A 12433-nucleotide genomic window follows, 5' to 3' on the forward strand; every position below is an offset into this window, starting at 1 on the left:
ACGTGAGAGTGACCGGGCCCGAATTCCAGGCACGCTTCGTCAACGGAGAATGCGTGCAGGTCCCCTACACCTCTTGATGGAGGCCAATGCAACCAGGAGCACTGTCTTCATAGACAGGAACTTAAGCTCAACTGATTGCAGAGGCTCAAAGGGAGCCCTCTGCAGGGCATTCAAGACCACTGAGAGGTCCCAAGAGGGAACGAGAGGAGGGCGAGGAGGATTCAGTCTCCTCGCTCCTCTCAGGAACCTGACGATCAGGTCGTGCTTCCCCAGAGACTTACCTTGAACTGCTTCGTGATATGCGGCGATAGCGGCCACATACACCTTCAGGGTGGAGGGAGACAGCCTTCGCTCCAACCCATCTTGCAGGAAGGAAAGCACGACAGAGTCGAGCATCTCCTGGGGTCTTCTCGACGAGAAGAGCACCAGTTGACGAAGAGGTTCCACTTCAACATATAGACATGTCTCGTGGACGAAGCTCTAGCGGAAGTGATGGTAGCCGCCACCGCTGGTGGCAGGGTACTCAAACCTGCCTCGTCCCGTCCAGGAGCCACACGTGGAGCCTCCAGAGATCGGGTCGAGGGTGCCAAAGGGTGCCCCGTCTCTGAGAAAGGAGATCCTTCCTCAGAGGAATTGGCCAAGGAGGTGCTGTCGCGAGGAGTACCAGTTCGGAGAACCAGGTCCGGGTGGGCCAATACGGCGCAACCAGAATGAGCTGCTCCTCGTCCTCCTTGATCTTGCACAAGGTCTGTGCGAGAAGGCTCACTGGGGGAAACGCATATTTGCGTAGGCCCCGCGGCCAGCTGTGCGCCAGTGCATCCGTGCCGAGAGAGCCCTCGGTCAGGGAATAGAACAGGGCGCAATGGGTCGAGTCGTGAGAGGCAAACAGATCTATCTGTGCGTCCCCGAACTGGTCCCAAATCAGCTGAACCGACTGGGGATGGAGTCTCCATTCGCCGGAGATGGGCCGAAACCGTGACAGCTCGTCGGCTGCAAAGTTCCGATCTCCCGGAATGTAGATAGCACGAAGGGGCCTCAGGTGCTTCTGACTCCATAAGAGGAGGTGGCGTGCGAGTTGCGACATACGGCGGGAGCGTAGACCACCCTGACGGTTGATGTACGCTACAGTCGCGGTATTGTCTAGTACGTGTTGACCCCTGAGCAACGTGAGGAAACGGTGCAGGGCAAGGCGTACTGCCAGCAACTCGAGGCAATTGACAAGCAGAAGGCGCTGGGGTCCTGTCCAGGAGCCCGCGGCAGCATGTCCGTTGCACATGGCGCCTCAGCCCGTGGAAGAGGCATCTGTGGAGACAACAACATGCCTGGAAACTCGTTCTAGGGGAACACCGGCCCGTAGAAACTGAGGTTCCACCACGGGGTGAAGGTCTGACGACAGGTCGGAGTTACTGTAACTCGGAGCGTGCCATGATGCCATGCCCACCTCGGGACTCGATCGCGAAGCCACAGCTGAAGCGGTCTCATATGAAGCAATCCGAGCGGCGTTGCCGCAGATGCCATATGCCCCAGGAGCCTCTGAAACAATTTCAGTGGGACCGCACTCTTGTTTAATGGCTGAGTGGAGAAGGCGACCAAGTCCATGCCGAGAAAAGAGCTCCTCTGCACGGGGCAAAGTTTACTCCTTTCCCAGTTGACCCGAAGGCCCAGACGAGCAAGGTGCCGGAGCACTGGGACCCTGTATTCACAAACCTGGTCTCAGGAGTGAGCTTAAGACAGCCAGTCACCGAGATAGTTCAGGATGCGAACCCCGTGTTCCCATGGAGGAACAAGGGCTGCCTCAACAACCTTGTGAAGGCGTGAGGAGACAGGGCTAGCCCGAATGGGAGAACAGCGTACTGACATGCGCGCGCCCTGACAGCAGAACGTAGATACGGTCTGAGTCGAAGGAGAACGGAGACATAAGAGTAGGCGTCCTTCAGGTCGATCGCTGCAAACCAATCCTGTGGCCGCACACATCCAGAAATGCGTTTGGCCAGGAGCATCTTGAACGGCAGCCTGAGAAGGGAGCGGTTCAGATGCATAGGTCCAGGATTGGCCGTAACCCACCAGACTTCTCCGGGACAATGAGGTAGGGACTGTTAACCCGGACCTCATCTCGGCTGGAGGGACAGTCTCAATCGCACCCTTCGCCAGTAGGGAGCAACCTCCGCTCTCATGATAGGGGCATAGCCACCGACCAAAGTGGAGCGGACTCCCGTGAAGCCGGGAGGAGACCGTGCGAACTGAATCGCATAGCCGAGCCGATGGTTCGCACGACCCAGCGGAACAGATAGGGAGCTCTAGTGCAGGCTCCCAACTGTGTCAGCGGAGTGAAGAACCACAGACGTCCCCCCGGTGGTGCAGCGAAGCGGAAATGACCAGCCCAGACGAGGGCGACATAGCGGCCCGGTGTGGGGGCAAGGTCATAACCGCACCCTGACAGAGGAGGCCAGGGAAGGACCAGCGTTCCACGGGGGCCTGCTCTGTCAGGGGTCTGGCGACAGAGGGGGACAGGGGCGAAACGGTCCGTGGACGGCACGCCGTGTCAACCACCTCTGGGGCAGAGGGGGAAGAGGAGAGCACGGCTTGTGGGCGGCGCTCTGTGTCGTCCGAGAACTCTGTATGCTCAGAGAGGAGAGAGTCAGTTCTTCCTGAATAAGGATTCTTCCCCAGCCCTCCACCGGGGAAAGGAGTGGCCCTGCTACCAACTCCTGGAAAGAACTGAGTCTCATCTCTGAGCAGCCCATCTCAAAAGTGCCGCTTAACCCGGCGTTTAGCGGGGTGCGGGGCTGGAGAGGGCTGTGGCATCCCCCTACGGTCTTCCAGAGCCAGGCCCGGGTGAACGGGCGGGGTTGGAACCGTGGGAGGGAGCCTTCGGCGGTGGGCAGACTGAGGGATCTGAGCGGACGGCGGGGCCGTCGGGCAGAATAACCTCAATCTGCTCACGGGCGGTTAAGAACTGTTGGGCAGAAGCACTCAACCGCACCGCCGAAGAGGCCGACCTGGGAGATGGGGGTGTCGAGCAGACGGGTCCGCCCGACATCTTGCACATCAGACCGGTCAGCCCCAAACTGGTGAACATCACCTGACTCCGAGAGCGTACGGCCACTTTCGTCGCTCGGAGAGCAAGGTCAGTGGCGGCGCGCAGCTCACTGAAGAGCCTCGGGTCAGTCCCGCCCTCCTGCATGTCCATGAGCGTCTGGGTCAGGTAGACCAGCAGAACGGTCATGGGATGCAGTGAGGCAGCTGCCTGTCCTGTGGCACTATAGGATTTCGCCACAGATTACTGTGACGAAAAGAACTACAGGCTTGGACGGGTGCTTAGGATTGCGCCGGGAAGCACTCTGAGGACACAGTAGCATGGCAACAGAGCGTTCAACCGGGGGAACCCCAGTGTACCCATGGGCAGCGGCCCCTGAGGGGAGGAAAGGCGGATGAGACCAACGAGAGGACCCGTGAACTCATCATGCACGTCCGGGAGGAAAGATATTGGGGTTTGCCGTGGACGCGTCGGCGGCCTCACCCAAAAACCAATCGTCCCGGGAAAGCATGGCCATCATCTCCGGATCAGACTCAGGCACAGCCGTATGCACACCAAAGGGTGGCAGCTGTGAAGAGTCGTCATTTCCAGAAGAATCAAGCCCACCTAGTGATGCTGCTACAGACACAGCCTCATCCTCTGTAGCTTCAAATGAAAACACACGGGCCACCCGAGGGTAGACTCGTGGAATCATCAGTTCGCTAGCGGGTACCGTCATTAAAGAGGGGGGGCTGGGGCGTGGACACAGAGTCGGCGCCTTGTTCCAGACCAACACCCTCAGGTCACCCTGTCCACCAGCCGAAGATCGGGTAGTGGATGAGGGGACTCTCACTCTTGCGAGTTCACCGAGTCTCGACCTATATATGACGCGATGATCACGTTCCCAGAGAGAACATGAGTCATCCACGAGCGCTGTTCAAGCATGATCAAAGCCCAAACACACTAGACAGCGCTCGTGCCCATCAGAGTCCGATACCAGTCCGCTGCAACCAGAAATGCACGGGCGAGCCGTCTTTAAAAAGACGTGCCGCGTGCGAGCTCTTTTATGAGAGGAGAAAAAAACTCCGCGATGTTGAAGCGCACAGGGAGACACACACACACTGGCAGATCACTGCACAGATCAGCAGGCACTGTGAGCTCGCTGCAGATCGCCGTCACACCAACACCGGAGAGAGAAGCTCGTCTCATAGAGCGAAGTCAGAGATGATTGTGGAGTGAAGAAATATTCTTGGCTCCGAAGCGAAAACATATCTGCATGTTGCCGAGCGTCCTCCTTTTATATCCACGAGGTGGGGCGGAGTTACGCTATGCAAGTTCCGCAGACCCATGGCATTTCATCGCCATTGGCTCGTTTTGTAATACTCGAAGTCGATAGGTGTTCTAAGCGAAACCCCCATTCGTCGTCATCCGACGTAACTCGGAGTGACTACGAAAGGGAACTAAAATGCCTAGCAGGGAATCAGTGAGTCATTTATTAATTTACTGAATCGGTCTGTTCATATTGTTCATTTCACAAAATTGTAGCCCCTTAATCAACATGAACCATCTGAAGGGGAATTTTTTTAATGTAGTCTAAGCGATTCCCAAAAAAGAATCGAGATTTTCCCCAAATCTTTTTTTTCCTGTATATGTTTTCTTTATATGTTTTCATGTTTGTTTGTTTTTCCCCACAAAAAGGTGGTATGTTGGAATTTTCAGTATATGTCTGATTGTAACTGTTGAGCAGCATTCTTAATATTTTTGTGTAATCCGTGATACATTTTTTTTCACGATTATTTGACGTTAAAAAGAACATAATTTATTTGAAATAGAAGTCTACACTGTCACTTTTGATCAATTTAATCTGATTAAGTTTATTACAAAATATGAATATAGATATACAAGTAATTTGAGAGTGTAGGGTGACCGACTCATCCAGTCAGACTAGTGTATTTCTTCACAGGGAATTACACAATTAGATATAATGACGTTGAAATCACAATGGCTTGTAGAGTCTACAGGCTCATATATCATCACTAAAGCTCTGCCTTAAAAGGTTTACGCTTTATTGCTAAAAGCAGTTTCCCTATGGAGAAAAATGAGATTTTTACCTTGTTTCTGCTCGTGGTTCGTTACATCCTCGTGTGCATGGATGTTTTACAAGCTTGTATATCCTGCAGTAATTCACTGCCTTACAAGAGCCTTTCTGTTATATTTTAACACTGATGGAAAATTGGAGCTTGCGTATATAGAGAATTCATCTCCCTGTTCGGCGGTCCACGTTCCAAACTAAATGGAAAGAAGAGAAGAACTCCGTCAATAAAGAGGCCTAGTTCCACTTACAGTTACAGTAATACTTAACCAGCTGACAGAGTGAAGAAGAGCTATAAAGCATTACAGTATTTGAAAATGAATAAACTGTAACAGAACCTGTCCCGTCTTTAAAAAAAAGGGGTCTGTGTAATTTATGGGCATTTGGAGCATTTACCTGTCTGGTTTAATTTACAAAGCAGGTTTGTATGTTGACTGAGGGCTCGTGTTTTTTTACTACCCAATATATCTCTGTCGAACTCACTCCCCTATTACTGAGGAGAGATAATTACCGCTGATGTATCGGAGCCAAGCTTGCAAAAGGGAAGCATCGGAGAGAGAAAATCAGTTTGAGCACACCTGTTAATACACGTATTCATACAGGCATGTTTAACCAGGCTAGACAGCAATTACAAGTAATAAATGACTAAAGGGGAAAGTATCTATGACTTTAAAACTAAGCCGACCAGCCCAGAACCCACCTCCAGCCTCCCACTCCTATCGGCGAGCTGACGAAGATGTAGAGGCCTGCAAATGAGATCGAGTTACTAACGCTGTCTTCATTTCTGCCTCATCCATCTTGCTGAGGTTATCAGAGCTCAAAGCTGGATCCTCAGAGCAGCGGATGAAGGGAAAACCAATCAGAAATGAGGACGCACGTCTCAGTACGGCTTATGATTTGATTGATGGGACTGGAGAGGTAGGTATGTGTTTTGTTTATTATTAAAAAATACTTATTTTTTAAATAACCCAGTCTGTAAGCCAATTATTTCTACAGTATGCATTTAATTAACATTTGAATAATTTTAAAGAGTACCCATTATGCTTTTTTTACCTTTTTTTTGTGTGTAATGTTGCTCTTTGACCATCAAAAAGGTCTGCAAAGATTCAAAGCACAAAGTCCACTTGAAAGGGAGTTATTCTCTATATCACTAAGCACTGTTTCTGGACTCCCTGACTCCTCATTTGTTGGCTTGAGTTTTCTGCCGGGAACGAACACGTCACACTATTCCTCATTTAAATAATTTCCAACCAAAGGCATACACAAAAAAGGGCAGAGGCCTGGTTGAGTTGCGTTGTGTTAGTAGTGTGTTGAAACTCACAGTTATGGTAAGAGGCTTGACATTTTTTAAATACACATGAAGCAGATGACCAATCACAACACACTGGTCCAACAGACCAATCAGAGCACATTGCACTTTTTGGAGGGAGGGGCTTCATAGAGACTAGATAGAAACATAGAGACAACTAAACAGAGTGTTACTGACAGACTGGGAAAAGAGGTGCTGCAACAAAATAAAATATGAAAACAAATTGTGTGTTTTTTTACCTAGTAAAAGGTTAAAATATGGCCTCTAAAAGAAAATAAACACAAATTTAATTGTGCATATTTCGAGTCAAGTTCCCTTTCGTCCTGGGAACTCCAACGGGTCGTCGGGGGAGTACCCTGACAAATTGGGATCACGCTAGGGAGCCAATTGCCTTCGAGAGAATTAAAAACGAGCCAATGGACATTGGCATGCAAGATTTGCATTCCGCGACCCGCCTAGCAGCGCGGGTATAAAAGGCGGAAGTAAACATTGCGCAATGCTTTTTGCTTCGGAGCCGTCCAGTGTGTCTCTCTGTTGAGCTAAGCTGCTGTCTCTGAGAAGTTTTAAAACCAACGAGTCCTCTTTGGAAGGAGAAAGGATCCTCGGTGCTGGTGTCACGGTTCTGTTGAGCTACCATCGCTTCCCGCAGCCGGCCGTTTCTCTCTTAAAAAAAAAACAAAAAAAAGCTGTTTTAACGGCTGGTACTGGTGGTGAGTGCAACACACGGGCTTGCAGTTTCCCCGTTGTGTTTGCCGCGGTGGTCCCTCTGTGCCTCGGCACATAAAAGAGTATCTTTTTCCTATCTAAAAGAGCAACACGGGCGTTTCGCGTCCTTTTCAGGATGTCGTTTCACCCGTGCGTTTCTGGATGCGGTCGACTTCTCCCTCAGGAAGATGGTCATAAACACTGCCTCTCGTGTTTGGGCTTAGGGCACGCTGAGGCAGCGTTTGTGAACGAGTCGTGTTCTCATTGCGGGAACATGACTCTGGCGATGCTGCGTTCGAGACTGTGAACCCTGAAATATGGGGGAGTCCCTTCAGAGAATCCCCGATCTAGTTTGTCTGCCGGTTCAGTTCAGCAGACGGCTACTTCGGTGATTCCTGTTGATGAGCGGATGAGGGTTACCGTGCGGAATGTCCCGTCTGGTGAAAGATCCTCACGGGCTTCCCACGCCTTTAGTAGCTCGTTGCCATCAGGTGTCCCGGCGGGGCTTCCGGGACCGCCTCGTGCGGTTCCGTTTGTCTCCTTCGGGGCACCGCCTGATAATCAGATGTCGATCGCGGCATCGGAGGAAAAGCGGTCATCTTCTGGTGATGTCTCAGCGGGTCTACCCGCTTCGGGCATGGTGGCTGCGGCTGAGCCGGATCCGGAGATGTCTGCTATGCTCGAAAGGGCAGCTGCGAATGTCGAGCTCGTCTGGAACCCTCCACCGGGTCCCGAACCTTCGCGGCTGGATGATTGGTGTCTCGGAGCGGGCCGTGCTGTTGCCCCGCGGCCTGCTCCAGTACCATTCTTCCCTGAAGTGCATGAGGAGCTTAGGAAGTCTTGGCTGGCCCCCCTTGCGACCAGGCGTAGGCAACCTCGCTCTTCCTTCCTCACCACTCTCGATGGCGGAGCGGCTCACGGGTACAAGGGAATCCCCCCAGTGGAGCGGTCGGTTGCGATGCAATTGTGTCCAAAGACCGCTTCCTCCTGGCGGGGTGCCCCTTCACTCCCCTACATGGCGTGTGGAGACGCCGCTTCCGCCCTGCATGCCATGGCGCTACTGCAGGTCCACCAGGCCAAAGCACTCCATGACATGCAGGAGGGTGGTCTCGACACGGGATTGCTGCAGGAGTTGCGTGCGGCGACGGACCTCGCCCTCCGGGCGACGAAAGTCACCGCACGTTCCCTGGGTCGAGCGATGTCCACTTTGGTGGTCCAGGAGCGCTACCTGTGGCTCACCCTTGCGGATATGCGGGAAGCGGAGAAGAACAAGCTTCTCAACTTCCCCATGTCCCAAGGGGGCCTCTTCGGCGACGCGGTGGAGAGCTTCGCCCAAGAGTTCTCCACCGCCCAGAAGCAGTCAGAGGCGATACGGCATGTCCTGCACAGGAGGCGGACTGCTGCTGGTCCGTCCTCTGTGGCCATAGAGGCTCCGGCTGCTCGTCGCCGAGGTCGCCCTCCTGCGGCCGCTCCTCCTTCAGGGCACCAGTCCACCCCTGGAGGACGGAGGTCTGGTCGTAAGAGGGCGGCCAAGCACGCTCAGACGCCTCCCGCCCCTTCCCGTAAAAAGAAGGGAGGGAAGCGTCCCTGAGACGGGCGACCTGGTCGAGGTTCTGGATCCTGCTCTTTCGGAGGGTGCCCCTGCACGCCTCCTTCCCCCGGGGGAGGGCCAGACGGAAAATCTTTCTTTCCTTTTTGTTTCTGTTCCGCCGCTGGCCACACATTTTCAAAAAAAGAGCAGTTTCTTCTTCCTCCTCCAGGTCATCCACAGCCAAGACTGGTGGGCACACAGTCTCCCCCGTCCAAGAGGGACAGAACGGCAGCGTGTGCTGCCCCCGAGCGCTTACACTCCCGTTCCCCTCTTCCCAGTTTGCGGATAGCAGTGACGCAGCCCCAGCTGCGTCACATTTCGGTCTGCGGCTGGGCCCGGAGGCGCAGAGACCAGCACACGAGGAGACAGGGCCTCGTTCCTCGTCTCTCCCCCTCCCCTCGCCACCGGGCAGCCCGCAGCAGAAGGCCCACGAGCCTTCTCTGCCGTCGGCTCCTCGGTGGAAGCAGGTTGGTGTCAAGCACGCCCAGACCCCGCTCTTGGTCGCTACAACGCCACCAGACCCGGGTCCCTGTCTTCCACCTCGCTGCCCCTCCGCCGGTACGCCGGTGGTCCGGGTGGGTTCGTTGGGGCGGTACCTGGAAGCCTGGCTAGCGCTTCCGAGTCCGTCCCGGTGGCTCATCCGCACCCTTTCGGTTCGGCTATGCAATTCAATTTGCAGGCCGGCCCCCCAAGTTCAGGGGCACCCACTTTACCCGTGTGCGGTCGGTGGACGCCCCTGTCTTGTGGAAAGAGATCGATGTCCTGCTGGCGATGTCGTACTTTCACGTCTCGATTCTTCCTCAACACAGACCGTTTCTTCGGTTTGCTTTCGGGGGTCGGGCGTATCAGTACAAAGTCCTACCCTTCGGGCTGGCCCTGTCACCCCGCGTCTTCACGAAAGTCGCGGAGGCGGCCATTGTTCCCATGAGAGAATGAGTTCCCATGAGTTCGCATCCTCAACTATCTCGACGACTGGCTCATTTTAGTTCACTCGCGAGATGTATTGTGTGATCACAGGGACATGGTGCTTCGGCACCTCAGCCGGTTTGGGCTTCAGGTCAACTGGGACAAGAGCAAACTTTGCCCCGTGCAGAGGATCTCTTATCTCGATATGGAGCTGGACTCGGTCGCCAGGACTGCGTGCCTCACAGAGGAATGCGTCCAGTCAGAGCTCACCTGCCTCAGGTCTTTTCGAGGCAGGACAGCGGTTCCACTGAAACCATTTCAGAGGCTCCTGGGGCATATGGACGCCGCAGCCGCAGTAACGCCGCTCGGCCTGTTACATATGAGACCGCTTCAGCGCTGGCTTCACGATCGAGTCCCGAGGTGGGCGTGGCACAGCGGCACGTTCCGGGTCAAAGTGACCCCGCACTGCCGCCAAACCTTCTCCCCGTGGTCGGATCCTGTGTTTCTACGGGCCAAAATGCCCTTAGTCCAGATTTCCAGGCATGCTGTGGTTTTCACAGATGCCTCTGCCACCGGGTGGGGGGCCACGTACAACGGGCATGCAGTTTCAGGTCTGTGGATGGGGCCTCAACTGCATTGGCATATCAACTGCCTAGAGTTGCAAGCAGTACGCTTAGGCTTGCGTCGCCTCAAAGGGGTTCTCAGACACAAGCACGTACTGGTCCGTACGGACAGCACTGCAACCGTTGCGTACTTCAACCATCAAGGTGGTCTACGCTCCCGGCGTATGTCGCGACTCGCCTCCCACCTCCTCCTATGGTGTCAGAAGCATCTGAGGTCGCTTCTTGCCATTCACATTCCAGGGGAGCTCAACCGTGTGGCAGACGAGCTCTCACGGCTGCCTCTCCTGCCAGGAGAATGGCGACTCCATCCCCAGTCGGTCCAGCTGATTTGGAGTGTCTTCGGAGTCGCACAGGTAGACCTGTTTGCCTCTCCGGACACGACCCATTGCCAGTGGTTTTACTCCCTGTCCGAGGGGACCCTCGGCACGGACGCCCTGGCTCACAGCTGGCCCCGGGACCTGCGCAAGTATGCGTTTCCCCCAGTGAGCCTTCTTGCACAGACTCTGTGCAAGGTCAGGGAGGACGAGGAGCAGGTCCTTCTTGTGGCGCCGTATTGGCCCACCAGGACTTGGTTCACCGAACTCATGCTCCTCGCGACATCCCCCCCTTGGCCGATTCCTTTGAGGAAGAACCTTCTTTCTCAGAGACGGGGCACTCTATGGCACCCGCGTCCAGACCTCTGGAAACTCCATGTCTGGTCCCTGGACGGGACGCGGAGGTTCTAGGTGGTCTACCACAGGCAGTGGTAGACACCATCACTTCCGCTAGAGCCCCCTCTACGAGGCGCCTCTATGCGTTGAAGTGGAACCTGTTCGTCGATTGGTGTTGCTCCCGTCAGGAGGACCCCCGGACTTGCCCGATCGGTGTCGTGCTTTCCTTCCTGCAGGATGGCTTGGAGCGGAGGCTGTCCCCCTCCACCCTCAAAGTGTATATCGCAGCAATAGCCGCGCATCACGATGCATTGGAAGGTAAGCCTTGTCCTCCCAGGTTACGCGCTCACTCCACTAGAGGTGTTGCTGCTTCCTGGGCTTTGGCTCAAGGCGCCTCGCTGACAGACATCTGTAGAGCTGCGGGCTGGGCGACACCTAACACGTTCGCTAGGTTCTATAGCCTTCGTGTGGAACCTGTTTCCTCCCGAGTTCTGGCTACCGCCAGTGGATCGAGGGAATAGGTTGTGTCGGCTTGCTGCGCCACTCCACCTCAAACAGCGGATACGTGCGTTCTTTGCTCCGTATGGCACCCTACGTTGGTGAGCCTCGTGAGTTCCTCCTTCACCCCTCCGGTGCTGGGCGTGGCGGTCCGCCCGCTGCCAGGTCTGCTACCTCAAGTAGGAGTTGTTAGTAGACTGGGTGCTCCAGTGGTCTCTACTGTGACCCATCATGCCACATGCAGTTTAGCCGTGTCTTCCCCTTGACGGACTCGTTCGTCGTCCCTGCTGAGTACGCTCCCACTTCCCTTGGATTGGGACTACCTCAGGGACTGCCATATGTTTCACTATTCCTTCGGGCTCGTACATACAGTCGCCTCCAAAAGTATTGGAACGGTAAGGCAAATTCCTTTGTTTTTGTTGTTCACTGAAGACATTTGGGTTTAAGATCAAAAGATGAGTATGAGACAAAAGTTCAGAATTTCAGCTTTTATTTCCTGGTTTTCACATCTAGATGTGTTAAACAACTCACAACATACCACCCTTTTTTTGAACCCACCCATTTTTCAAGTGAGCAAAAGTATTGGAACAAATAATCTTAAAGTAAATAACATTTAATATTTGGTGACATAACCCTTGCTTGCAATAACTGCCTCAAGCCTACGACCCATCGACACCACCAAACTGTTGCATTCTTCATTTGTGATGCTATTCCAGGCTTTTACCGCAGCTTCTTTCAGTTCTTGTTTGTTGCGGGGTGTTTCTCTCTTCAGTCTCCTCTTAAGGAGGTGAAATGCATGCTCTGTTGGGTTAAGGTCAGGTGATTGACTTGGCCAGTCTAAAACCTTCCACTTTTTTCCCCTGTTGAAGTCCTTTGTTTTGTTGGCAGTGTGCTTTGGGTCATTGTCCTGCTGCATGATAAACTTTCTCGCGATTAGTTTCAATGCATTTCTCCGTAAATTGGCAGACAAAATGTTTCTGTACACTTCTGAATTCATTCTGCTGCTACCATCATCAGTTACATCATCAATAAATATTAATGAG

Source organism: Siphateles boraxobius, unplaced genomic scaffold, assembly GCF_051911475.1.
Source record: "Siphateles boraxobius isolate OS27281-9 unplaced genomic scaffold, OSU_SipBor_1 86, whole genome shotgun sequence".
Taxonomy (NCBI): Eukaryota; Metazoa; Chordata; class Actinopteri; order Cypriniformes; family Leuciscidae; genus Siphateles; species Siphateles boraxobius.